This window comes from Coccinella septempunctata, chromosome 1, assembly GCF_907165205.1.
Source record: "Coccinella septempunctata chromosome 1, icCocSept1.1, whole genome shotgun sequence".
NCBI classification, from domain to species: domain Eukaryota; kingdom Metazoa; phylum Arthropoda; class Insecta; order Coleoptera; family Coccinellidae; genus Coccinella; species Coccinella septempunctata.
The window spans coordinates 14,107,593-14,111,654 of NC_058189.1; the positions used below are offsets into that span (position 1 = coordinate 14,107,593).

The 4,062-nt window shown below is 37.1% G+C and overlaps 1 non-coding gene across 1 annotated transcript; it reads right to left on the reverse strand.

The window, feature by feature from the left end:
- Positions 1-2,953: 2,953 nt before the first annotated feature.
- On the reverse strand, positions 2,954-3,025 carry Trnac-gca. Its single transcript has one exon. It is a non-coding gene; the product is annotated as a tRNA-Cys (tRNA).
- Positions 3,026-4,062: the final 1,037 nt, after the last annotated feature.

Consider the following 4,062-nt stretch of genomic DNA (forward strand, 5'->3'; position numbering starts at 1 on the left):
AGGGGTGAAATCAATATTTTTCTCCCTCAACCATTGTTGGATATCACTCTTTCTGAATTGTGAATTAGGAATTTTTTCCATTTTCCTTGAATGGTAAGGAGCATTATCTAAAACTACTATAGAATTTTCCTCCAATTTAGGAAGTATACCCTCGACCACTTTTCGAAGGACTGACCATCCATTTCTTCATGGTAGTCACCAGTTTTTTTTGGATTGGAAAGTCCAGAGTCCTCCAGTTAAAAAACCAGTGTCACTGCCAATATGACACACTATAATTCTTTGCCCTTTGCCTGGAAAAATATATTCACTTCATTTGAAAAATAATGTTGAAATTGTTTTCCACCAAAATGGTACTTACATCAAGTTTCACAAAACTTTGATTGCTCGATCAACGATTTGGCATTCGATTTCCCGAAGGAAATCATTGAAACTTTCATATTTCCGAATATATTGGAGGAGTAGCAGTTGAGAATCATCAAATGGGCGTGTATAGATAATTATTTGGTGCAAGAATGATATTCAGAATGCTTATGACCAACTTATCGACTGAAAACTAATTGACGTTCATCCGTCAATCGATCGTTGATTCTCTGATGAAGCTTTATGAAAACGAGGGTTAAACTCAAAATTCAAGACCTTCCCAGACGGATTTTTAATCCAGTAGATAATCCAGCAAGTAACGCTTGCCGAGAAGATGTAACTGTTTCATCGGTCCACACTTTGGATTTAGTATGACCGGCATTTAACCAAGTTTCATCCAAGCAGTAAATCTTCCTGTTTTCATCACGGAAGGTCCTAATTTTCGTGAGATAGTTTCTTCTCCAACATTTAATGTCGTCACGGTTCATTAAAAAACTGTTGCGTTGGCGATGTCCATATTTGAAATTAAGTTTTTTCAATATTATAGAGAAGGTACTCTTCTTAAAATTTGGCAAGTTCGAGTCTTCATTAACTATTTTTAATACTTTCTCTATAGTCGGGTGTTCATTTCTGAAGAAAAACTCGTGAACTTTTCGCCTTATTGCATTTTTATCGAAATCTGATAAGGACTCCCATTTGGTGGTCCGATTTTGATTTGTTGCCGGAATTTATGTATTCGGAAATAATTCTCCTAACACTTCGAGCTCCAATGCCAAGTCTCTCAGCAACTCGGAGTTCTACGTCCTTTAAACACATTCCTGCATTTTGAATAATCTCAATTTCATAAGTATTCAAAATCATATCTTTTATCTCGGCACTGAAGTGTCGTTTCAGACGTATCTTTTTTGGAGGACTTAAGTCAACATGCGATTCCTCAGCAGTATCAGTACTCGACATTATCTTAAATGCTTGTAACTTGAATAACTTGCTACAACTATAAACCAATTTACGAAAGAAAAAGCAATGAATGATCTCTGCAGTTCTACACAACAATTCGCATACAATCAATGAATCAAACGTAATGCGGTTCTGCATTACTCCCACCTGCAAACATGGCGTTCCTGAAGCTTTGACCAATAAGAGGAGTACCTTAAATAAGATCACGCGTTAGTCAGTGTGTTTACGCTGGCCTCTCGGATTTGGATAGACTATAGGGTTTTTACTGGCGAATGGAGGATATAACTGACGAGCCGCAGGCGAGTCAGTTACCTCCTTGAGCCAGTAAAACCCGTTACCTTGCCTGTATTGCATTATATTTTATTTGTTTCTCATTTGTAAAAAGGTTAGATAAATTCCAAAAAAATCTCAATAATTTGTCGCGAATGTAAGCTATGGAAGCGTTGTCATAAACATGTCTGTTTATTTTTCTTTACATTTGTTTTGGCGAAAGCGAAAATGAATGTACCAAAAGACATTATTGAGGCAGCCAGCAGTGTAGCTTCAAGTTTATTACCTGCAAAATCAGCTTCAAGGTACGAGCGAGAATACGACGACTTCAAAAAGTGGCAAAACAAAAATAGTGTGATTGGGGTAACTGAAGATGTTTTGTTGGTCTACTTGAATCAACTATCAGCTAGATTTAGCCCTTATATTTTATGGGCAAAATGGTCTATGCTGAGAAGCTGCTTGGAAATGAAAGAAAATGCCCCTGTTCGCAGATTGGTTTTCCTTAAAAAAATTATTGAAAAATATGACGCTTAGTTGTCATTTGCAGATTTCAAAAGGTAATAGCGTTTCGAAACGAAAAAATGAGCGTTATACGCCAAAAAAGGCAAAGTATTAAGTAAAGAAGAGGCTGAACAATTTCTTTTATATGCTCTTGATGACCAGTGGTTGCTGGCGAAAATTGTAACAATATTTGGGATTTTTGGATGTTGACGATGTGACGAAATTCTCTCCTTAAACATGAATGATATAGAAGATATGGGAAAATACGTTATTGTGACATTGCGTCAAACAAAAAATTTAACAACAAGAAGATTTACCATAACCGATGATGGCTGCAGCTTCAAGCCCTGCATGTTATTCAGAAAATATGTAAATCTTCGGTCTCCTGGAACAGAAAGCCTAAGATTTTTTTTGACATACCGACATGGAAAGTGCATTTCCCTTAATGCTGGCCAGCACACTACTGGTGGTGTCCCAAAGCAAATAGCGAAATATTTAGGTTTAAAAGACCCAGAGTTATACACCGGCCACTCTTTTCGCAGAACTGGAGCCACTATGGTTGCGGATTCGGGTGGAGATATTTTAGCACTAAAACGTGCAGGAGGGTGGAAGAGCACCGAAATTGCGATGAGTTATGTCGATGATTCGGTCAAAAAAATCGAAATGTCTAGCAAATTACTAACTTGTAAAAATTTTGCAAGTTAACTGTCAGTTTTACAAGTTAGTGACTTGCTAAAATGAACTTTCTTGATTAATATTGTGTTTTTGGAAACTGACGTTTACAAATGAGAAACAAATAAAAATGTTTACATAAGTTTCGAATGATTGTGTAGTTTTTTGCTGAGGCATGTCGAGTGCAAAACAAAGGGGACACCCGGGTTTGAACCGGGGACCTCTCGATCTGCAGTCGAATGCTCTACCACTGAGCTATATCCCCGTTGAATATGATTAAAAGAGTTACGGAATTTCCTGACTTTATTAAATGCTGGTAAATTCTTCACAGTATCAACATACTTCATCCAGCAGCCAGCAAGCAAATATTGAATGTGCCTCTTCCCGAACCCAGAGCACTTAAATGCTTCAAATCTCAGTCGTGGAATGCAGACGCAGCCATCACATGTGTTAATTACTTGTTATCTAGTTTAAATCCCCATGAGTTACGCCTTAATAATGAATTTTTATTATCTATACTAAGGATTGTTGCAGTTTTATCAAGGGTTTTTCCCCAAACTTCAAAATCTGTATTTCGGAAACTGTTAAGCCTACAGTAATCATATTTAGCTCAATATTCAGGAAATTTTATGTCCTTTGAAAACGAATGGAGTTGTCTCTATCAAAAAAGTACCCCTTCTTGGTCCAAAAGGGCGAAATCCGAGAAAAGTGCAATTTGTAAGCGGCTTTAACGATTTTTACTGAATTTTAAAAGCTGTATTTCAGGAATTTTTGGGCCTACAGAACCATATACAGCTCAATATTCAGGAAATTTTATGTAGTTCACAAATCAATAGAATTGTCTTAGCTGATGAAGTACTCCTTTATGGTCCAAAATTGCGGTATTCGAAAAAAGTAGCGGTGATCCGGAGGATCGCCTATGTCGAAAAATTGGATTTGGACTACATGGTCTACATCTCTGTATTGGAAATTCTAAATGACTCATTTATCGGGTATTATGTGCTGCCAAATAATTTGAAAGGAGATATTTATTTGTATATTTTACGACATGTTTTACCAGTCTTGGTGAATGATGTAACTTGCAAATAAATTAAGGGCCTTGTCCAACCAAAGCAACGCAACAGCGACGCGACAACGATCCGATATATCCAGCGTGTATCTTTCGTGAATACAAAAAGCATTGTGTCGTCTTGTTGCCGAGCAACAGGCATTTCTAAGCAACAAAATATCGTATCGCTGTGGCGTCCCTAAATATGATTCTTATTCATGGTGAAGCACCAAGCAAAATTATAGACCAGTGGT